Consider the following 24,304-nt stretch of genomic DNA (forward strand, 5'->3'; position numbering starts at 1 on the left):
CATGGAGAGGAGCCCCCGCAGGAGCAGGGGGGCTGGGGGGAGCTGCCGCCCAGCCGTGGGGGACCCGTGCTGGAGCAGTTTGCTCCTGGGGGATGGATGGATGGATGGATGGAGCCCGTGGGACGGAGCCGTGTGGGAGCAGTGCTTGAGGAGCTGCTGCCTGTGGGCAGCCCGTGTGGGATCAGCTGGGGAAGGACGGCATCCCATGGGAGGGACCCCACGGGGAGCAGGGGCAGGGAGGGACCCTGAGGGTCACTCTGCTGAGTCTGCTTTGCCCGTCACGATACTTGTTGAGCCATCGCCCTGTCCTTATCTCAGCCCTGGAGCCCTTTGCATCGTATTTTCTCCCCCTTTCCCTTTGAGGAGGGGGAGTGAGAGAGCGGCCGTGGTGGAACTCGGCTGCCCACCCGCTTTGAACCACCGCAGTTGCAAAGTCCTGGGAAAGATTTCTTTCAAGAAATTAAACAAGGTGTTTAACAAAGAAATGCAGAGTTTCCTTTTGAAGGCTTCCTGGAGAATTGGGCTTCTTTCCTATTCCCAGCTCAGAGGAAGGGAATTGTTGATTTCACCTTCTTTTTTCTGACATGGAAATCAAAGGTGAACTGCTCTACAAGGACGGGCAACGTCTCAGAATCAAGCTCTTTTGCTCTGTAGTCCTTTCTCAAGGAAAAGATTGATCACACACCTTCCACAGATGTAGGGGAGCAGAGAACAATTTGGGAACTACTCTAATTCAAGTCAGTTTGGGCATAGTGGTACTTCCCTAGCTGTTTCTGAGACAGACGCATTAGCAACAGAGAGTGTTGTGCCGTCACTGGGAGGTGCCTGCGGTGATGACTTCAGAAACAGAACTGAATTGTGTCACCACAGCACTTTGGCAACAGCTGCCTCTGTGCACGTTTAGCTGGGAGGCACAGAGAAGGGTGCTGGATGCGATGAAACCACGTGAGGATTTGTGGATCTCCCCTTGAGGTGCACAGAGAGGGACCATGCCCTTCTGTAAGTGTTTTGATGCTTGGCTGAGGAAAAAAATGTGGTTTTGTTGTGAATGCTTCATTGTAGTATTCTGTAGTTTGTGTCAAGTCCTTACAGAAGCCTCAAGGTTGGTACTTTGCTCAATGATGGAGCTGCACAGAGTGAGAACAGACCCAATGTACGGGTGAGGGCCTCTGCACGTTCTCTTCTTCCTACAGACGATCAACAAATAAGGGGAGACAGAGAAGAGTGTGCTGTGGTCCTCCCATAGACCGCAAGTACTAAAGCATAAACAAGAGGCTTAAGAGTCCCCCTGTCACGTTAAAATTCAGGACAGCAATGGACTTCCTCACACGGGCTGGCCTGTCGACTAGTGTCTCAGGCTGTGGCGTATGAAGATGCACTCCATCTGTTTTCAGGGTAGCAACGGCAGTGGGCAAGCTGCCTGACCTTAACATTTGTCATTTCATTTCTCACCTGAGTTTTGGTGGTTCTCCACGATTCATTCTTGGTCTAGAAAAAAAAAAAAAAAGTGAATTTGGATCAAAATAAAAGGATAAAAGGATTTCCTTTCCATTAATTACATGTTCTTACCTTTGTAACAGATTTGGTTATTGACTTAGAAGGCAAATATCTGGCCAGACTGCAAGACTTGTGCTCGCAGCGTGGGACAGCTCTCGTAAAGGTGATTCAGGGCAGTTTCTGGAAAACAAGACATCAGATCTCCCAAACAGCTTTCTTTGTGCTAATGTAGGAAGGGTGAGTAAGTGTAAAGGTAAGAGCCCAGATACCGTAAGAAGCAGAAAGTGTGAAGGAAACTTCCTTCTGGCTGATACAGCTCCATATCTAGTTGTCAAGTATGAAGAGAGCAGTGCTAAGTTTCTTGGGGAGAGGTAAAAAAGAAGAGACTGGGAGATTGTAAAAGGAAAAAGTGGGATTCCCTATTTCAGGAAATCCTAGGAACTGGAAATAGAGATTGGAAGAGTGCTTTAAGCCAAGACAGACATGTTTTAAAACTAAAACCTAGGAGTTGAATGAACCAAGAAATGAATCCCTTTTGATTATGCAGTTGTGTCCAGTGTTATCTTGGGAAATATGGTTTCCACATAAAACGTATCTGGGGCTTGAAGTTCTCCTAAGGCCCTTCTCTGTGTATTCCCTACTGTTTGGTAAGCGCTGAGGTCACACTGCAGACAGCAGCACGTCCTCTCCCCACTACTTAGCTGTCTGTTCTCACAACACGTCTAGGAACAGAATGGCTTGGACACAACTGCACCTAGGACCGAGCTCATTCAAGCTGCTGGACGAGGTAAAAGCTCTGGACAAGCGAAGGGGAGGGAGGGATGGGTGGACATACAATATGATCACTTTAATCTCATTTCTCTAAGAATCCTGGCTGAGAAAACAAAACAAAACAGAATCAAAAAGAACAGAACAGAACAGAACAGAACAAATGAAGCAAGCAGCTAGCTTGCTGGAGACATTGTCTGGGAAGCAGTGAAAACACTTGCAAACAAAAACACGTCAAAGGACTAACTCTTTGAGCTTAATTCTAATCCAACAGCATAACCTCAAAGTCCTGTTTCTGTTCGTAACAGGCTGGTCCAGTAACATGTCCCATTGGATGACTTTGCAGCATAGATGTCAGGAATGCAGCTTGGGATCCCCTCCTTCTACTCAGAGTTCACTTTGAAGGGATGAGCAAGTAATTCTTCCTGGGTTGACGGAAATCTAAAGTCTGTTTTCTAACACTCTTGCAGACGCTTCTCTGTCCATCGGCCTGTCCTGCCAACTCTGGTGTGAGTGTGAAGTTGTGGCAAGAGGGATTTCCCATTCCTATTTGACCTGATGGACACCAGCTTTCCTCGGAAATGGCTGATGTTGCTGAGGAGGCAGCAGTATCAAAGCCCTTGCTGATGAAGGTACAACCAGCTGGGGAGGCTTTGGCATTTCTGCACAACGCTGCTCCCTGACTGTCACTCCAGACTCAGATTCGGAAAGAAGCAAAGCAAGCTAGAGGAAAACTGGATGTCCTGGTAATTTTCTTTTTCTTTTATTTCTTCATTCTTCACTTGTAAGAAAATCTAAATCTTAACCCTTTGTTTGAAAACACGGCTTTACGGAAATGCTTATGGATGTGCTCCTTCACCTTGTGTGGAACCTGCTTCACCTCGCTTCAGCTATAGGACACCTATGCTCCAATTTATGCTTCCCATGATAAAGCGGTGTTCTTTCGGTGTTCTTTTCTGTGATGCTTGCAGGCGAGGTTGAAAAGAGTTGTCAGTAGGATTCTTCGTTTCCTTTGCAGTATCCAAAGCTCCGTATTACCGTGGATCTTCTCCTCTGATCTGGAAAGCTTCACAGGCCAAAAGAGAATTGAGATGAAGAAGGAAATAGAGAATGCTGACCAATATTGCCAAGTACCACCCGTAAGTTTTGTGAAAGAATCCGGTGCATTTCTGTAGTGGTAGAAAGTTCATAAAATCATCGTCGTGCACTTGAAGGCAAGCAATGCTGTAAAAATGAAGAATGCAAGGCCCTGCTTAAGGACAATCTTCAGGCTGCTTCTAGATCAACAGCTTATTTGCTTCTTCCACAACCTCATCTCCGCTTGCTTAGAAGTTGTGAAGGTCGGAAGCACACTCCGTCTTTTTCATCCCCTCTGTGTATCTTTTCCCTGACAGCAACTTCTGTCTTGGCTCTTCACATCCAGCCAGAGCAGTTGCTTTGCCTCCGCAACCTGCAGGCTGACCTCTGAAGCGATTTGAAGTTACCTGAAAGAAAGAAGAGAGGAGAGAAGAAGACAAGAGGGGAGGGAAGGGGAGGGAATAAAAGGAAGGGAGGGGAGGGGAGGGGAGGGCAGGGGGAGGGTAGGATAGGATAGGATAGGATAGGATAGGATAGGATAGGATAGGATAGGATAGGATAGGATAGGATAGGATAGGATAGGATAGGATAGGATAGGATAGGGTAGGGTAGGGTAGGGTAGGGTAGGGTAGTGTAGCATAGCGTAGTGTAGCGTGTTAGAGGGGAGGGGAGCATAGGAGAGTATAGGGTAGTGTAGGGGATCGGAGTTTAGGGGAGTGTAGGGTAGGATACGGGAGGGGAGTGTAGGAGAGTGTAGGGTAGGGGGGCATAGGGTAATGTAGGGTAGTGTAGCGAACGGGAGTTTAGGGTAGGATAGGGGAGGGGAGTGTAGGAGTGTGTAGGGTAGGATAGGGGAGGGGAGTGTAGCAGAGTATAGGGACAGGGAGCATAGGGGAGGGGGTGTAGGGGAGGGGAGGAGACAGGAGGGGAGGGGAGGGGATGGGGGGGAGGGGAGGGGAGGGGAGGGGAGGGGAGGGGAGGGGAGGGGAGGGGAGGGGAGGGGAGGGGAGGGGAGGGGAGGGGAGGGGAGGGGAGGGGAGGGGAGGGGAGGGGAGGGGAGGGGATGGGGGGGAGGGGAGGGGAGGGGAAGGCAGGGGAGGGGAGGGGAGGGGAGGGGAGGGGAGGGGAGGGGAGGGGAGGGGAGGGGAGGGGAGGGGAGGGGAGGGGAGGGGAGTGCTACCATAAATAAAATTGCCAAATACATGACATTTTGGATCTGGAGCCAAATCTTTGTGTACATGTCCTCTCCGTAGCCCCACGTGCTGACCACCCACCCGAATCTATCATACTGTTGGTCAGAAAGAACAGGGAGCATAGGGGAGGGCAGGGGAGTGGAGGGAAGGGAAAAGAGGGGATGGGAGGGGTGGGGAGCGCTCCCATCAATAAAATTGCCAAATACGATGAAGGAGCAGCAGAGCCTGCAACCTCCAGTCCCCAACATCCTCCAACCACCCCCCACTGCTCTGTGGGAAATAGATAGAAGAATCAAGACTGAGGTTTAGCCTGGGATGGAGGTAGTGTGGCGAGGTGGTTTTCTGTTTGGTTGGTTGGTTGGTTGGTTGGTTGGTTTTAAAGTTTTTAAATTCTCACTGTCCTACTTTGTGATCAGTTGGCAATAAATTCAATTACTCTTCCCCAAGCCAAGTCTGTTTTGTCCATGAAGCCATCTTCCAGTCCTGAAATAAGAAAGGAAACAGACCTGCAAGCAACTGTTACACAAGTGCAGGAAGAGTGACAAAGGAGGGTTTTGAGGCATGAAGTTACTGCAAGGATGCTCTGCTCTTTCCTCACTTCAGGATGAAAAGCACGGCACTAGTGGGTGGTCTGTGGTGGTAGTTGTTTTTTTGTTGTTTGTTTGTTGTTTTGTCAGCTCCACCCCACAGTATTTTGCTTGTTCTACTTGTTTTGGTGTGCCCCCATTCCCTCCCTCAAGGTAAAACATCCCTAGGGGCCATAACTTGCTGTTAGCAAACAAGATCTTGCAAAAGAGTGAAGTTAACATGGCACCACCTGCACTGGTGTATAAATAGTTCAAATATTTTCCCTCACTTTCCTGTAACTTTCCTGTAAATTGCTGGTCAGGAGATAACAAGTGGAGAAATTTAGGATAAGAGAGAGAAAGTTGTGTTTCCTATTGCCCTGGAGTTTCTGTTGGTCTGGCCACGGAAATGGAGTACTCAAAATCCTCAGGACACTCAGTTTATACCAGATTTATCCTAAAACTGCAGTATTTCTAGGCCCTTGGGATTCTTATCAATTAAAACATACTTTTTCACGCACAGAAGATGCAAAAAAGTGCGTCTACTGCAGTATGCAGACAGAGCCAGTCCTGTCTCTTGATTCCTTCTGCCTTCTGCCTGAAGAGCAGCAGACAATCGAGTTCTTGTCTTCAGTAGCTACGGCCTTAACCAACTGTGCAGTCTGTCCATTCATACACAGAGGAGGAAAAATAGCGTGGAATAACTCCTCTCCTTTGTGCTAACAGAGGAGGGTACAGCTTCCTCACTCCAACCCCACCGAGGCAAACCAGTCAGCAGTGCACGCCAGAGCCTCTGTCTCTTCCCCGTCTCATGATGTGCAGCTGGATCACTCTCCCTTCTATCCCCAGGATCGCTTTCAGCACAGTCACAGAAGGGTCAGACTCACAGCTTTAGGAGCCATCAGAAGAGGCTTTCACTCTTCTGCCACCACACCCCCTATACACATGCAATTTCACACATGCAAAGAGACACCATGGACTGGGGAGTTGCACAGAGAGGAGACCACACCCGTTTGCCTGCCTGCAGTTTGACACCAGTAGGGAGGTAATTCCCGTCAGGAGTTTCCATAGAGATGACAGAATATGGCCCTAGGGTCCTGCTGCTTCTTTCAGCCCTAATTCTTCAAATCCATAGGAACGGAAGAAACCTTCCCAGCCAAGTGCTGCATATCTTGAAGGTTGGAGAACCCACAGCCTTCTGCTTCATTTCATTTTAAAGATCAATCCCAATGTCACTCCCATAGAAGTAGTGGAAGCCATCTGGCTGGCTTGGCTTTCTCTCCAAAGAAGACCAAATGAGAGTTGGTCACGGGTGAGGATGAGCCCTGACAGTTCCTGCATTTTGGTTCTCCTGCAGCCCACAAAGCTCTCACTGCCTTGCCTGAATTTGAACCCCTTTGGAACCAAATCTACAGATTATCTCTGTAAATCCAAAACAGCACTTATTCACCATGTGAACAACAAATGCCTGGGATGGTTAACAGCACTTAGGTGCAAAAAAGAGCCCCCGCAGGAGCAGGCCCCGGGCCGCAGCTGCAGCCATGGAGAGGAGCCCACGGGGAGCAGGGGCAGAGAGGGACCTTGGAGGAGGGAACTGTATCCTCTTTTTTCATCGGTGCTGAGATTGAGGATCAGGATTTCGTGGTAGGAATTTGTTTAGATGAACCAATTTACCTCCATATGGGTTTTGTATGTTTGTTTCACCTTGTCTTGCAGGACCATCTTGGCTGGGTCTGCAGTGTTGTGCAAAAGTGAAGTTTTTCACAATAAAGAGCAGCTTTTTTTTCGGGGAAAAGGCTGAGGTGGCCTTCATCAGAGTCTTGTGACCTGAAAATGCAGAAAATGGGTGCATGGCTGGCTGGATGGGTGGGTGGGAGTTGGGAATTCAGCCTTGGGATCAGAACTGGGACGTTGTTGGGATAGGAAATGATCAGTGGGATGGGAAGTGATGATGGGGATAGGAACTCATTGGGATGGGAAAAATGGGTTTTATTTTTATTGCATTCAATCCACTTTCTTGACTGTGTTGTACAGTATGGCGTTGTTTTATTACTATAAAATTATGATGATTATTATTTAATCTTATTAATTAAACAATTTTTATACGTTATTATATTATAAATTATAAATATTAATATTTATTATATTGTTTTTATTCCTTTTCTACCCTATTAAACTCTCTTTATCCCAGTGCACTGCTTTGGACTTTAGTTTTCCTTCCGAGTCGTTGTGGATTCACTCCGGATGGGGGGACATTAGTGAACGCCTGTGTGCTTCAGATCCAAGGTCACCTTTGCCCTCAACTCAAGATACATGTTTGCATCTATTGTCGTGAAACAATGTTAACAACATCAACAAAAAAGTTCCCTACTTGCTAGCAGCATCCCTACGTTTGCTGGGGTCTGCTCTGTGCATTTTGAAGACCGTTCCATGCTATTCAGCCCCTTCAGGAGGAAATGGATGGTTCTAGGAAAATGCGTCTTGACCTGATGCAAAGCTGTGACTCAGCACCCTGCAGCCCCCGCAACCCCTGGCATTTTACCTGCAGCCCCTCAAACAACTCTGATGTTCCCTGCATCGACATCAACCACTGCGCTGGGACCTGAGGCCCCTCAAACCCGTGTCACTCGCCCTGCAGCCCCTCCAGCCCCTGGCATGTTCCCTGCAGCACCTCGAGCCCCTGGCATGTTCCCTGCAGCCACTCCAAGCCTGGCACAGGCCCTACAGCTGGCTGCGGGGACTATCCAGAAATCTGCTCCAGAAATACAGTGATGGCAAGGAGCCCTCCACTTCATTCTTCCTTTTTTTTCTAGCTGGAAGCATTCAGAGTTGTCAACGGAATTGGTTTGGAGGAGTAGGAAAGACAGAATTGCTGGGTTTCTGCTTTCTCCCAGAAACTATCAGACCACAACATGACAGTTGTCTTTCTTTTACGTAATTTTACACCGCCAGGGTCCCTTTTTATATCTTGGTAATTCCGGGATTACGCAGCACATCCTGGTATATTCTGCGACTGCGCGCACTGTTGCTAGGGGGTCGTCTCTGTCCCTCTGGTGGTCATGAAGATGAAGGCCGTAGTCTTCCTCAGCATTGTGGTTCAACTTCTTTCTTTATTTGGTCATGTTGGCCCAGCGTGAGACAGGAAGGCAAGATGTTGATACACTAGTTTAACAACTTATCAGGAGATGGTTACATGAACTTTGCAGCTGTGTTTTCTGAACAAAAGAGGCTACTGAGATGCAGAAGGAGGGAAGGGGAGAGGATTCTCTTTTTTGTTACATTAAGCAATGGAATTTTCATAGTGTCTAGCCAAGCATTATACAGCTCCTTACTTCAGCAGGGAGTTTTCACAACTCCCATTCCTCAAACAGAACTCCTTGTTTTTACAAAAGACAATGAACAAACATTTATTGTGTATTACACACACTCCACTCTCTGCTTCCTCAAAATGGATGTTTGGACCCTAAAATTCAGGCCTCGGCTCCTAGAATGAGGATTTGGGGATTTGAAAGCAGGGCTTTCTCACTTACGACTTTGCCATCTAAGAAGGACGCATTGCATCTTATAATAAAATTGTGGACCCTAAAAATAGGGAATTGCCCCTTGGAAATGGCAACCTACTCTGTAGGATTGACGTGTAAGCAAAGGCGGCTTTGGATCCCAACTATAGGCTCTCTTGTCCTGAAAACGTCCTGAAAGCTGGGTGCTTAAGAACAAGGCTGTGGTCTATACAGAGGAGCCTTGGTGCCATGCCTGTATGCTTCTCAGCTGCAAAGGAAGGGTGAGAAAAAGGGTTTGGATCCGCAAAAGATGCTCTTAGCCCTGAAGAGAAGGGGTTATAGGGTGAAAATGAGGCATTTGGCCCTAATGAGGAAGGCCCCAAGAAGGCGGCTCTGAATTCAAGAGGTGGGTCTCTGGGCCCTAATATTAAGGCTTTGGTCACCAAAAAGTAGACTCTTGGCCCTACAAAGGAGTAGGTAGGCAATCAGGAGGGGGCTTAGGATCCCAAAGCAGCGTCTGGGCCCTGAAAATCAGGGTTTGGAGCCTGAGCATGAGACGTCAGCCATGAAGAATGAAGTTTTAGAGCCTAGCATGGGGGTCTCTGGACACTAAAATGGGGCTTTGAACCCAGAAAATGAGCCTTTGTACCCCAACCTGAGGCTTTGAGTCCCAAGGAGAAGGCTCCGGGTGCTAAAAAAGAGGCTTTGGGCTCTCAGGTTGAGCCTTTGGGATGTGACTGTCAGGCCTTGACTCAGCAAATGATGATCCTGGCACGGAAAAGGAGGGTTCGTTCTCTAAAAAGGGCTTTTGAGCCCAAGGAGGATGCTTTTTGCCCTAATATGTGATGCTGGGGCCTAAAAATCATGGACAGCGCAGCCCGCTTCCTCTGTCTGGATCCTGAAGTGATGCTTTGATCCCTCCAGATGGGTGTTTGGACCCAAAGAGGAGGCTTTGGACTCTAACATTCAGGCCTCATCTCCTAGCATGAGGATTTGGGAATTTGAAAGGAGGGCTGTTCCTCTCCAATAAGGCCTCGCCATCTAAGAAGTCCGCATTGCAGGGAACCAGGTCCGTTGTGTCCGTTGGGACAGGACCTGCCACAGAGGCCCTGCTCCCGGTTCCAGAGATGGTCCCTGGGCCCTGATGTGGCAATAATAAGGTTATAATAAAATTGTGACCCTAAAAATAGGGGTTTGTTCCTTGTAAGTGGCAGCCTGGTCTGTAAGATTAATGTGTAAGCAAGAAAAAGCCACTAAAAAGGAGGGGTTACCCTTTCAGACAAGGCTTTCAAGCCCAAGGAAGAGGCTTTCTGCCCTAATATGTGATGCTGTGGCCTAAAAATGGTGGACAGTGCGGCCCGCCCTCCACTCTCTGCTTCCTCGAAATGGATGTTTGGACCCCAAAATTCAGGCCTCGGCTCCTAGCATGAGGATTTGCGAATTTAAAAGGAGGGGTGCCCTTCTGATTGCCTTGGATAAGGCAATCAGAAGAAGAGTTCAGATACCAAGTGGAGGTTGTGGACCCTGAACATAGGGATTTGGGGTGAAATAAGGAAGCATGGGGCCCTAATAATGAGGTTTGAGATGGTTAAAATATCAGGAGGGGAGGAGGCAAGAGGCAGTGAGGAGGAGGAGAGGGCGTGTCTTGTATCTCCAAGTCAGGCTTTGGAGCTGAAAGCTGGGCCTTTGGACTCTGCAGCTCAGGGTCTGGGTTCAAAAGTGTTGTTTTGCACCCTCCATCTAGGTGTTTGGACCCAAAGAGGAGGGTAAAAAACAAGGGGTAAGCATCTTAATATCTTTATTATCTTTTTTATAATATCTTTTTTATAATATCTTTATTATAAATGGAAGGCACAAAGCAAGCCAGCAACAGTCTCTGTCCAAGAGAAATACTTGGTGCTTTATAAACAAACAAGGAAGTACCCTTAGGTGGGTGTGATAATCCTCCTCTAATGCGTTTTTGGAGTGCAAAAATAGATCTGTTCTTTTCTTGCTCTTCTCTCCAGGACAAAGGCAGAATAGGCAACTGCAAAGTTAGACCAGGGAGGTCAGTTTGTTCCATACTGAGAAAGACAAGCCTGTAAAACAAACTAGACAGATTTTCTTGGTACTATTTATCTTCCTTCAGCAAAGGCAAAGCTTATGACACTTGTTGGTGTGTGTATATATATTTATCCAGTGCTCTCACAACAAAATTTTGATTTGAAGAGGACACACAGATCTGATTTTTTTTTCTTTTCCAGTAACTAGTATAATAAGCACTGGTATTTTTGTATAAAAACAGAAAAATACAAAACAAAAGACTGAATATTATGTGGTATGCATGACATTAAAAAAAAATGGTGGTTTCAAAGCAATATGTACCCTGGTGTGTTTGCCATATCCTAGAGTCCAGCTTAAAGTGCACCTGATCTGTATTGCATTTTGATATTAATCTCTATGTACAATGTTTTGCATGTAATTTATATGGTTCTTGGGAGAAAAAAAAAACGAATGAATTGTCAGTTAGCTTCTTCTGAGAAAGCAGAGATATTACTCAAATCAGAAGTGGACGAGCAGTTGAGGGGTGGGAAAAGGGATACATATACTAAATAAATAAATAAATAAATAAATAAATAAATAAAAACATGCTGGGGGTGGGGGAGAAGGGAAATGGTTTTGAATCAATAAAGCTTTGGCTGTTGAGCAGAAACAATGCGCGAGTGCATCCAGAGAATAAAATGTGCCCACATGTAACTGTGACGTCCTCAGTGTGTCCACCAGCTTGTGAAATCAATCCCACATCTTCTCGTGGTGCTGGATGAATGGCTGAGCTTCCCATCTGAGCAAGGCAGAGCGTGCAAGTAGGGCCTGCAGGGTGGAAAGAGGGATGGGGATCAAGAAGCAAGCCCACTGCTATGACAGAGTCCCTATAGGCAGTGTGGGTTTTCTCTCTATGCAAGCCTCATTATTCAGAGGCAGAGTATGGCTTCGTCCATTCAAGGTCCAGAATCAGTTGTCAAATGCTAGCCAAAGCCAGTGGCTCCTGGGCTATGTGACAAACTAACCCTAGAGCAAAAACCCTCCTTGTCCTCTTACCTGGTGCCCTTTCTGCGATGCCTTTAGGGTGAGTCAAGGCTATGATCTCCACCTTCTGGGGCTGGTGTTTGAGCTATGTCCTACCTCAGTGCTGAGACTCTTTTGCCTCTGTAGAGGCCCTTTGCCATGACACGAGTGACGATGAGAACTAAAATCAACTAGCCTCTGAAACGTTCTTGTTCCCAAGCACAGCTTTTTCACTGGATTGCTTGAACTCCTAGTTTTTGGCCGAGAAGCTATTGTTTCTCTGTGCCTTTAATAAGAGGCTTTCTCTGGAGCCAAGTCAGGATGGCAAGATTGAGCTGGGCAAGGCTATCGAGGAGGAAATTCAATCTTCCCAGCTGGGTGTCTGACCCTTGGAGCCCGGGCCAACTGATCTGAAGCGGCTGTAAAAGCTTTATTTCGCAGCATCGCTGTCTTCCCTGCTCGCATTCTAGGCACGGTGTTTCTGCTGACAGCATCTTCCACCTCCTCAGCAGAAGCTGCTTCTTTCTTTAAACGTAGTACAGGCTGGACGCAAAGAAAGAAACTGCTAGCGGTGCTTTTAGCTATTTAAATGGGGAGAAAAACAGCCACTGTTTCTTTCTTTGTCCAGGGCAGCCACGAATGCTTGCGTGACGTGGGCTCCTCTCCCACGTCCTTAATTGCCAAGCCGATAGCGGCTCTGGTGACGTGTCCCATGGGTGTCTGTGCAGTGACGGGGCTGCCTCACCCCTGTGTACCCCAGGACAGACATTTGGGGGGCTCTTTGCTGCTACCACAGGGCGCAACCTGCGGGTCCTGGGGCAGGCAGGATGAGTGCTGCTGGGCCCGGAGGGTAGGCCTGGCCTGAGAGGAGACAGTAAAGGAGGCAGGTTTGGGGCTTAAAGCAGGCTTGTCCTGCCCCAGCCTTCTCCAGAACCTGTGTGCCTGGCTCTGGAAAGCTGTGACAAGACATCAAATGACTCGCAGCTTGCCAAGAGAGCTGCGGTGGTGGAGGAATGGCCGCCTCAAGGGGCTGAGGCCAGGCACCATCACGGGCAGGACTCGAGAGACGAGGCACGATCTTGGCACAGACAGAGAAGGGAAGGGGAAGCACTGCTCTGCTGGCCCTGAGCGGTGCAGCCCCAGGAGAAAAGAAAAATCTGTGTTTCCTTCCGCTGATCTCCACGCTGAAGGTGCAGAAGGGTTCCGTGCTGTTGCTTGGGTCAGCCTTGTTGCCAGGTTGGGAATGTTTAGCCTCCCGGTGCTTCGGTGCTGTTGGGCTGCACTCAGAGTGTGAGCTCTGGGCATTATTTCTCAACTACTGCATTATTGGAGCGTACAGACCCAAGATATTCTGCGGATAGGTGATTTAAGCCACGTCAGAAACACCGCTGTGGCATGTGCCAGCGTCGGACGCCCGTTCGACTGATCGGGCGGAGCAGGTGAATTGAATTTGGTGCTGGATGGCAAGGTGGTGTTGGGAGAAGAGCTAGGCTAAGGAGAGCTTCCTCTTGCTCTACCCCTTCCCATCTCAAATGGCCACTTCCTGGGGAGATGGGTTCGTTGGGAGGTTAACTACAACGTTACAGTGAGGATGAGGAATCCTCTTTAGTCCCGTAGGTATTTGCTGCCAGGCGGCAGCGTTGATTTCAGAAATTGTATTTCAAAAGGGAAAAAGAAAGGAAATCTGTATTCTTTGACATACTCTCTTTTCTCGGAGAGTAGATGTAGGAGCTTCAGCAGTGCCCTTCCTCCAGAAACGATTCCCAGTGTCTGCTCAGACACTGAGGAGGAAAATGGAGGAGAGCCACCCGTTATAAATAAAGGAAAGAAGGGGTCATGGATTAAGGGAGAACCACTACTTCAAAAATTGGTGCTTTCTACAAACCGGTTAAGGGTTTGGGACCTGCAGGTGCTGCCTACACCTGTGTGCGTTGCAGTCGTGCCTGTTGCCACTGAGCAAAACGGGGAGAGCTGCTTTGTCGAATGCGGCGTGTTAAAGCACGTGACACTGCCTGGAAGAAAAGCACGGACTTCTTCCCTCATGTGGGACTTCTTCCCTAGCGATCTGTGGTTTACCTGATGGTTTCCCATAAGCTGTGAATGTTTAAAAGAAAAAAAAAAAAAAAACAAAACCAAAACCCAACCCCAGCGTTGAGAGTGGTGAGGCAGATCCTCACCTGGGGACTCAGAATCAGCGGTGACATCACCATGCGAAGCATTGTGTGCGCTTCGGGTCGGGGCTGCTGCGAGCCTCGCAGCGGGGAGGGAGAGCGGATCCGGGGTGCCTCTGTGTCAGGCCTGTGCCCTGGTGGCTTTGTGAGCACTGAGAGTTTGACTCCTGTGTTCCCAGCTCTCGCTTCCGCACCTGCGGTGTGGCAGAGCCAGCGAGCTGCTTCCTCAGCTGGAGGAGGAAGAGGAGTGACCTCAACATTGCCGAGGTAAAGCACAATTATTGAAAAGATTTGGCAAAGATGTGGGTTGTAGCAGCGCGGCTGCTGCAGCTGCAGCAGATCCTGGAGCATTGGAGAAGATAGAGAGGGGTTTCTTGGTGAAAAGAATGCTGTTAAAAGTGTTTTCATGCCAGAAATTAGGATAAACGCCTCTGTTGTTTGACATCCTCTATTGACCTGGCACATTGGCATTACAGCGTACCTGGCACGCTGTTTGTATGAAAAAAAAAGGTCTTTTAGTCAGGGCAGGCCAGAAACCTGCCTTGGCACTTCCACATCGCAGCAATGCTTACAGACCCTGCATCCTGGCTGCCAGGCCACGATCTAAATCCGATGGTGCTGTTGGTAAACTGAAGCTCAGGAAGCGCTTCTGGGTTTTTCTGTACTTCCATGTGAATTTTTACCCTCTGAAGATGGTGTATTAAGCTATTTTTGTAACAACAACTAGGTTTAAAAGCAGTTTCAGTTTAACATCTACATGCTTGGGTGTTATTAACAGAGCTTTGTATACTGAGCTGGTGCTTGGTAGGAGAAAAACCATAAATCTTCCCTGGGAAAGTTGGACCCCCTCGGCTACATACTGCTATGAGGAAACTCAGATGTAAGAACACACTTAAATAACACATCAGCAGAGCTGTTGTGCTCCTGACCACCAAAGGCACCTTTTTTACAACACCGTCGTACTGGAAGTTGATGCAGCTGGTTCCATCCTTAACGTGGGACTGTACAGTGCTGTAAAAGAAATATTTTTTCACAGCTTTGGAGAAAGTGAAGCAGAGAAAACCCCACCTAACCACTGATACCTGGACCCCAAACTGCCACAGACTGACAGCGATGCCCACTGGATATCTCCTGCTGCCTTCTGCCTGCTCCAGCAGAAGTCCCGTTTGAATTAGCCAGCAGGTCCCTCTGAGTGGCTTTGCTGAAACTCCTGCCGTAGGAAGTATCCTACGGGAGCCAAGTTGCTAAACTGATGTGTGGTTTTCCCTTAACCCCCACAGCCCTGACTTTGCAGCTCCTGACGACACTGCCAACGTGTGCAGTGTCACCGTGTACCAACTAGGTGCCAGCTGCCATGGTTTATAGATTGTAAAATGAGTGATTTGGGACTCGTGAGCACTGAGAACAGGTTAGCAATTGCTTAAGAGCTTTACTTGTGTCGCTCTGGGGCAGGGAGATGGGTGAAACATAGACCAAGAAGAACCAGCAAAAGTCGGGTGAAAAATGGAATGAAAAATGTTAAGGCCAGGCAGCTTGCTCACTGCAAGTGCTAATCTGAAAGCAGATGGAGTGCATCTTCATACACTCCATCCTGAGACACTCCACTCAACAGGCCAGACCAGCTGATGAAGTGCATTGCTGTCCTGAAGTTTCATGTGATGGGCTACTTTTAAGTCTCTTGTTTATGCTGTAGTACTTGAGGTCTATGGCAGGACCACAGCACACTCTTATTTGTCTACCCTTCTTTCTTGATCGTGTGTGGGAAAGAGAGAACGTGCAGAGGCCCTCAGCCACATGTTGCACCTGTCACTCTGTGCAGCTACATCCCTGAGCCAAAGTACCAAACTTCATGCTTGTGAAAGGACTTTACACAAACTACAGAAATCTAAAATGAAGCATCCAAACACTTACAGAAGGGTGGGCCCTCTCGATGCACCTCAACGTGGGATCCACAAGTCCTCACGTGGTTTCATCCAGCACACTTCTCTGTCCCTCCTCGCTAAACTTGCTCAGAGGCAGCTGTTACCAAGGTGTCACAGTGACATCATTCAATTCTGTTTCTGAAGTCATCACCGTAGGCCCCTGGCAGCGGCAACACAACACTCTCTCTTGCTAATGCGAATGTCTCTGAAACAAGTAGAGAAGTCCCACTCTCCCCAAGCTGACTTTAATTGGAGTAGTTCCAAAATTATTCTCTGCCCCCCTACATCTGGGGAAGGTGTGTGAGAAATCTTTTCCTTAAGAAAGGATTACAAGCCAAAAAAAGCTTGCTTCTGATACGTTCCCCTTCCTTTTAGAGCTGTTCACCTTTGATTTCCAAGGAAGAAAAAAGAAGGTGAAATCAACAATTCTCCTCCTCCGAGTTGGGAATATGAAATAAGCCCAATTATTTAGGAAGCGTGAAAAAGGAAACTATACATTTCCTTGTTAAACACCTTGTTGCTTCTGAAAACTTTTCCAGTACTTTGCAGCTGCAGTGCTTTTCGGTGGGTGGGCAGCCGAGCTCCATCACGGCCACTCTCTCCCTCCCCCTCCTCAAAGAGAAAGGGAGAGAAAATACGATGCAAAGGGCTCAAGGGTTGAGACAAGGACAGGGAGATCGCTCAACAAGGATCGTGATGGGCAAAGCAGATGCAGCATAGGGAGACAGTAAGATTTCCTGCCTAACTACTACTACTACCAGGCTAGACAAGTGAGAACCAAAGGAAAGAAACCAAAAACACCTTCCTTCCCCCCATCTGAGCTCTTCCAGCTCCTCCCCCCGTGCAGTGCAGGGGAACAGGGGGACTGGACTGGGGGTTGTGGTCAGTCTGTAGCACTTCATCTCCACCACTCCTTCTCGGTCCCTCTCTGCCCCTGCTCCACGTGGGCTCCTCTCCACGGGCTGCAGCTCCGGCCCGGGGCCTGCTCCTGCGGGGGCTCTCCACAGGCCGCAGCCTCCTCCAGGCCACAGCCACCTGCTCCACCGGGGGCTCCTCCACCCATGGGGGGGCTGCAGCGTGGAGATCTGCTCCATGTGGGACCCATGGGTGCAGGGGGACAGCCTGCTCCACCAGGGGCCTCTCCCTGCACAGCCCGCAGGGGAACTGCTGCTGCCTGCCTGCAGCACCTCCTGTCCTCCTGCGGCGCTCACCTGGGGGGCTGCAGGGCTGCTTCTCTCACGCTTTCACAATCCTCTCTCCCAGCTGCTGTTGCACAGCAGTATTTTCCCCCCTTCCTTAAATCTGCTCCCCTGAAGCCCACCCAGCAGCACTCCCTACCTTGGCTCTGGCCAGCAGCAGGTCCTTTTTGGAGCCATCTTCAGCTGGCTCTGCTGTGACATGGGCCAGCTGCTGGCCTCTGGTCACAGAAACCACCCCTGCAGCCTCTCCATTATCAAATCTTTTTCATGTGAACCCAATTAACCGACTTTCCACAGAACACTGAGAAGAGCTTAATATCAAAAAGTCCTTTACAGCCAAACGTTTACCACAAGCAGTTCAACCATGATCAAATATCTTTCAAGGATATTTCATTGCATGTTAGTTTCCAAGTCTCAAAAGAGTTTCAGAAACTGACAAATCAGTTTGCTATGGATAACAGGGGCAAAGAGAAGTAATGTGTCTTTATTGAACACTGAAAAAATATATATATGTTGGTACCTTTTTATAAGCAGCAGTGCACTTTTCTATTCCGTTACCTAGCATACAAAATGGATGTAGAAAATGAATGCCAGGACACAAATGAGGGTTGCCATGATGAGACTCACGCTAAGTCAGTTTCTCTCCACCTTTAAAGACACATCACAAAGCATTGCATTGCATTATCTCACTCTCTTTCTTTAAAGTGCATAAAAACTATCCCTCCTACTAGATTCAGAATATTCCATGCCATATTTTTTTCTGAATCTTTTTCTCTGAGCTGAGAGAATGACAACTTCAGCCAGTACTGCAGAGTTATAGAGATAGTCATTTACCTCTGCTGGAAATCTTCTACAAGACTTTTTATTGATGACTTTGGGCTCTTGCTACAGTTGGAGCAAGTTTGATCTGGGATTTCTGGACATTTTGTCTGAGCAGCATGGTCCATTACTTACTTACATGGTCTGTTACTTTCTTATGGGTACCAGAGAAGGAATGTTTTGATTTTGTTTTCCTTATATCTAGACTTTCGTTGCCCTCCACTGGACTCTTTCCAGGAGATCCCTGTCTTTTCTGTAGTGGGGAACCCAGACCTGGAGACTACTCCAGGTGAGGCCTGACCAGGGAAGAGTAGAGGGGGAGGATCACCTCCTTTGACCTGATGGCCACAGTCCTTGTAATGCAGACATTAAAAACTTCCTATAGTCAGCAGGTTAAAGATATTCAGAGAGTAAACACAGATCACATTGACGCATGGAAAGATCAATATCATCCAATTTTTGTAGTGGTGAAGAGTCTTAGAAAGATACTGATATTATGCAAAATGCTACCAAAGTGAGAGAAATACATGAGACATGGTTTTGAAAGCTCTAATAAAAAAGTGAAATATTGTTTATTTGTAAATGGCACACTGGCCTAGTTATCAGTGAAGCATCTCAGGCCTAGTTATCAGTGAAGCATCTCAGATCCATGCTTTAAAATGAGATTCTGCATGCTGAGTCATTAATATTTTTATTCTTCATACCTTTAATTTTTCTCATGAAGTACACATTGCATTTTGACTGTACTTTCTTCTGGATCACTAACATCAGAAATGCAGTGTACTGATAACAAAACTAAAGGGAATTTTGGGTAACACTGACAAATTCAAATTAAAAGTAGAAAGAGGAAAAAATAACAGCTTTTTATATACTAATCACCTACATATAATAGTTAAAAATATTGCAAAATCTCACAAACATTTCCCTCTGTTACTCCTTTCAGTGCAATATCAGAGAAACGGGACACTAATAATGAAGTTGACAGAGCATCATAAATTAAACTCTAATATGTTTTTTTTTGTTGTTTTTGTTTTTGTGGTGTAGTAAATTTTCATAATGAAATGGGACACCCATTCGTAAGTTGTATTTCCTTCTCAAAAAGTACTTAAAGCAGCTTTTAAATATATGGTTAAAATAACTCAAATTCATAAACAAAGATCAGAAAATGAGTTTTAAAAATGAGGTATTCATACTATAAAAGCCTGGCAGCTTTCTAAGACAAAGAATGTCACCTCCCTGAATGTGGATAATGGCTGAAAGAAAATAATTTTACCTCTAATGGCTTTGATTTTGTTAGCAATATCTCATAACAGGGTGCCTGAAAAACAGCTTCCAGACACAGCCTCCATAGTAAAGCAGGAATGAATGTGATAAAGGGAGCACTCTGTCAATACCACTTTACAATAAAAGGCCAAAGCAAATTACTCTCAACAATGAATGCAGACAAAATGAAGATTCAAACAGGATTTTTTTTAAGTAGGGGACATGGAGTGAATTTCTATATAAGCAACCCATAAATTTTGCACCCTCATTTTAAATTCCAAGAGATGGGGAGAAAAAGAACATGATAGGCCTTCAATCCACAGGACAGAAAAATGCAGGGATTTCTTGTTTTCTTTCTCTTCTTTATATCCCATGTAGACAATCTAAAAGAAGCTTGGTGTTTAAACTCTAAAATAATTTTTGGCTGATTGTTTTGCCATGGCGTATATTGCTTTGTGCTTTCTCTGGGTCATTTTTTCCTTCCTGAATGTTGTGCAAATCTAATTTGCCATTCTGCTCTATTATCACTAAATGAGCTTGATCTAACAGTGTAGACGTACAGAGTTGCAAATCTAACTATAATGTAAATCTAACGAGAAAGGAAAGGAAACAAGAATACAGAATTAAATACAACCTTCACCATGTTACTTTCATGAAATAGAGTGAGATACCAGATGTGTAAGTACCTTTTGCTATGCTTGCTATACTGAGAGCTGCAGTGAGTGCAATTGGTCCTCTCTGGACTTTTTCACATATTGGTCCTCTTACCTTTTGTATGCCTTATGTAGAATAAACTACAGAAGAAGTTATAGAGAATTTCAGAATTTTCAGCCAGGGTACAGAGTAATGTAAACACTAACAACCCCTCTCTCTCTTCCCTTCATGATCCAAATAATTCCCTACATTTGTAAATTTAATTGGAATCAAAGCTGGCTATAAAATTTGAAGAGTGGTAAGGGAGTATGAATGGAAGGAAAGCAAGAGAAAAGATATAAAAAACTGCATGCAGAAAAGCATGATAAAAAGTGAACTTTGTGTCACATGAGTTCTGTGTATCAATTCTCCTCTTGTTTGTAAAAATGTTCACAAAGATCAAGGGATAGTTACACAGAAATGTTTGTGTTATTCAGAGTCCTGTCTTTGCAGATGACATGAGAAAAAAATCTTAATTACTTACTTAATTAAAAGCTGTTAAGAAGAAGCTACTTAGATTTCTATGCCAAGCACAAAAAGTAGGAATAGTTAAACATATGTTTCAGTGAAGCTAATCATACCTTGTTGGTGCATACACATCATAGTACAGATTTTATGAATTAAACAGCTTGCAAGATCATTTAGTTATTTTTGCGAAGGTCTGCTGGGCAGTTTTATAGAGATACGCTCAGCCCATCTGCTGATCTTTGTAAAGTAATTTGTGGGTCTGTGTGGTGATTTATTACTGAAACACTGTGAAGACGTACGAGGAACAGCTGAGGGTGCTGGGCCTGTTCAGCCTGGAGAAGAGGAGGCTGAGGGGAGACCTCATCACAGTCTACAACTTCCTCGTAAGGGGGTGTCGAGAGGCAGGAGACCTTTTCTCCATTAACACCAGTGACAGGACCCGCGGGAACGGGGTTAAGCTGAGGCAGGGGAAGTTTAGGCTTGACATCAGGAGGGGGTTCTTCACAGAGAGGGTGGTTGCACACTGGAACAGGCTCCCCAGGGAAGTGGTCACTGCACCGAGCCTGTCTGAATTTAAGAAGAGATTGGACTGTGCACTTAGTCACATGGTCTGAACTTTTGGGTAGACCTATGCGGTGTCAAGAGTTGGACTTGATGATCCTTAAGGGTCCCTTCCAACTCAGGATATTCTATGATTCTATGATTCTAAATACAAGACAGCATGTAAGACATAGGGGATCTCTTAAAGAAATGTCCTAAACCCTGTTGGATACCAAGAAAAAATTCCTCATGATCCAGAGTCACTAGAATTAGGTATATGAACTAAGACTTCCTAACACAACAGAAAAAATACATAAGATACAGTCACACAAATTTCTTCTCAGATCTCTACAAGTTTCATTGCCTAGACATTATCAGATTAAATAAAAAATTATCAACAAAAAACCATTAAAAAAAACAAACAACACATTAAAAATAAAATATTAAATAACGTGTAGGTACTAATACAGCAAGAATAATTCAAATACTTTAAAATCAACAATTAAATTGTGCAAAACTTCCACCATGTGCATATAAACACATACAAACTATCAGGAATAAGCAGACTGATAGCCTGTTAATTAAGCAATTATTGCAAGCATTATAAAATGCAAAGAAGTACCTAATGTGTCTCAGCAAATGTATTAGATTTCAAATAGATTCAATCTTTTAGCTCAGCAAGTTCTCTTGGAGTTTGCATCTCTTCTATTCTTGATTATAGCCCTCCTGTAGGTAATTTTTTTTTTGTTATCTTGGGTAAAAAATGGTCTTGCATATGAAAACTCACAGGTGTCAGGCTGTATTTATAGCTTACGTACTAGCCCTTACAAAGGCAATGCATATATTTAATGTGACAAATAAATTTTCCAGTTCCTTTCTCAATTTGCTTCTTTTTAATTGAGTAAGCAATCATTTTGTCTGTGTCCTGATTACATTTGGGATAATTTTCTTTCTAGTAGCTCATATGGTAGCTGTGCTTTGGATTTAGGTTGAAAATACTGGTCATAACATACCAATGATTTAGTTACTGCAGAGCAGTGCTTACACAGAGCCAAGGACTTTTCAGCTTCTGGTGCTGCCCTGCCAGTGAGGAGTGCACCAGGAGCTGAGAGGGAACAGAACCAGGACAGCCGGACAAGACTGGCGAAAGGGATGTTCCATACCCTGTGGTGTCATGTTGAACAATAAAAATAGGGGAGTTGTCTCAAGTGCAGTGGAGGGCTGTTGTTTGGGGTCTGGCTGAGCATGACCAGCAAGTAGTGAGCACTTGCATTGTGCATCACTTGCTTTTCTTATATTCTGTTGTTGTTGTTATTGTTTCCCTTCCTTTTCTGTCTTATTAAACTGACTTTATCTCAACCCACAAGTTTTTTTACTTTTTTTTTTTTTTTTTTTTTTTTTTTTTTTTTTTTTCATTTATTTATTCCTTCTCCCATCCCAATGGGGTCAGAGGCAAGGGGGTAGTGAACAAGCAGCTGTGTGGTGCACTCAGCTGCTTGCCAGGTTAAACCGCAGCAATCTCAAATACAGTTAAGTGAAGTTAAGACAACCAATGAAGTTATACTGGTAGAACAAGTGGAAATTCCTTGAAGTTATGCTATACATTGGACACAAGCAACTATACAAAGTCACAAGAAGTTTCAGGCATTTGGGCAAACTAACTTTTTCAACACAAGGTCCCTAACACCATATTCAGAACCTGGGAATTTCACATGTATGAATAAGAAGTTCATAGTGCTAACTACTCTGAAAATCATACCCCTTTTAACATGGATAAGTTTGGCTGTCAAGATTTAACTTGAGGGAAAGACATAGTGATATGTGAATGTCCTGTTGTGTACTATTCAACTACACAGTCCTGATATCTATAATGTATTTAACTACCAAAAGTATCAGGTGAACACTAAAAATTCATGGTACTTCTCTAAGCTAAACCTGGAAATTTATTAAGAATTGCTTTTCACTGGTAGAAAAGTCAAAATGTTAACTGTATTAAATTTAACAGTTAAATTTCAAAGCTTTTGCCATTAAAAAAGACACCAAATGCTACTCTACAATTTCTGTGAATAACAAGGTATATTTTTTCACCAATTGTCCATTTGCAATTATTTTAAGGAAAATGGCAAAAGTTGCGAAGAGAGTTTAAGGCATCACATAGCTCTGATAGAAGATTTAGTACAAGATATTAATTGGATAGTAAGCAAAATAATGAGAATATTGAAAGACAAAATAATGAGAATACTGAGAGACAAAAAAAAAAATAAAACAGCCCCAACCCCCCCCCCCCCCAAAAAAAAAAAAAAAAAAATCTAAGCATTTAGAGCTCTCAGAGAAAAATGGGATGAAAAACAGCACTAACATTGCAAATCTATGCTATCTGGGAGGCATGATTTTTCGTCGGGAGCTAGGACTAATAGAAATGCTCTAAGGTATGAAATGAAATCATTAAATATTTAGACACAATATAAAGACTTTAAGTTCAGATTAATTAGCACTTATGTTATTTATTAGTTGGATTTGTTTTTACAACAGGAAGGATCTGTCAGGGCTTTGAGGGCACCAAAAGGTTTTTATGTCCCTGACCAGCCTCTCCTCAGGACCATACCCACACTTCCATAGACTTAAGTTCAGGCCTGGGCTTTCTGTCCTTGTCTGAATTATATTGTAGGTGTGCCTGTCTACAGTTCTGTCTCAACCTGGACAGTCTTTGGACCCATGCTTCAGGCAGCTTTTCTTCTTGGATGGTACACTTTGATGTATTCTATAGATTGCCTGTAGTCTCACCTTTGGCTCTGTCTCCTTTCACTCTTGACTGGATTCCTTGTGTACCACTGGATCTGGCTTATTGCTTGCTGTGTCTGAGGGTATTGATGTTACTGACGCAGTTACCAGCACCTATCTCCTGACTTACCTGGCTTTAGGGAGCAGCTAGCTTTCACTGCTTTCTGACAGGATTCTTTCTTTTATGAGATGAGCTCACTCAAAATAGAGACAGATAAGGCCTAAGAAGGAGTCCTTGCTTGGCTGCAACACTTAACAACACAAGAATGCAGATGTTATACATCTACATGTAGATAACTGATATATGAAGGCATTCAGAGGGACATTTGTTGTTGTTGTTCCCTGGCCCTAGTCTTTTAATGTTGATTTGGGGAGAAGTTTTCAATATCTTTCAGAATTTTTGTTGTTGTGGTAGTCATTATAATTTTTTTTATTATTTTTTTTTTTAATGATGAACTTTATCTTTCACCTCCCTTGCCAGGTAATTCCTTACTTGAGGTACCACTGAAGTAGGGTTGGTATATGTTCAGATAGCTAGACAGTTCAGCAATGTCAGTGTGTGGATGCCACACAGGTGTATATGGAGGCCACACACAGTTTTCAGCTAGTAGCCGTATTAGTCAATAGCCAACAGCTTCCTAAATTTACTCATTGTTAACTGTTTATAGTTTAAATGAAAATTGAAACCATGAGTTGAAGCCCCACAACAAGACACCCTGTGGGGCTTAAACAAGTAGACCTCAGGTATCTACTCACAATTCTGTCCAGTGCCTTACATACATGCTGCCAAAGTGGTGAAACA

At 45.3% G+C, this 24,304-nt stretch overlaps 1 long non-coding RNA gene across 1 annotated transcript; it reads right to left on the reverse strand.

Annotated features, from left to right (window-relative positions):
* Positions 1-10,382: 10,382 nt before the first annotated feature.
* On the reverse strand, positions 10,383-18,796 carry LOC106017059 (uncharacterized). The gene is made up of 4 exons (XR_011805074.1): positions 17,078-18,796; positions 15,729-15,944; positions 14,759-14,828; positions 10,383-11,451 (listed from the first exon to the last, which is right to left on the reverse strand). It is a non-coding gene; the product is annotated as an uncharacterized lncRNA (long non-coding RNA).
* Positions 18,797-24,304: the final 5,508 nt, after the last annotated feature.

Source organism: Anas platyrhynchos, chromosome 27 (genome assembly GCF_047663525.1).
Source record: "Anas platyrhynchos isolate ZD024472 breed Pekin duck chromosome 27, IASCAAS_PekinDuck_T2T, whole genome shotgun sequence".
NCBI classification, from domain to species: Eukaryota; Metazoa; Chordata; class Aves; order Anseriformes; family Anatidae; genus Anas; species Anas platyrhynchos.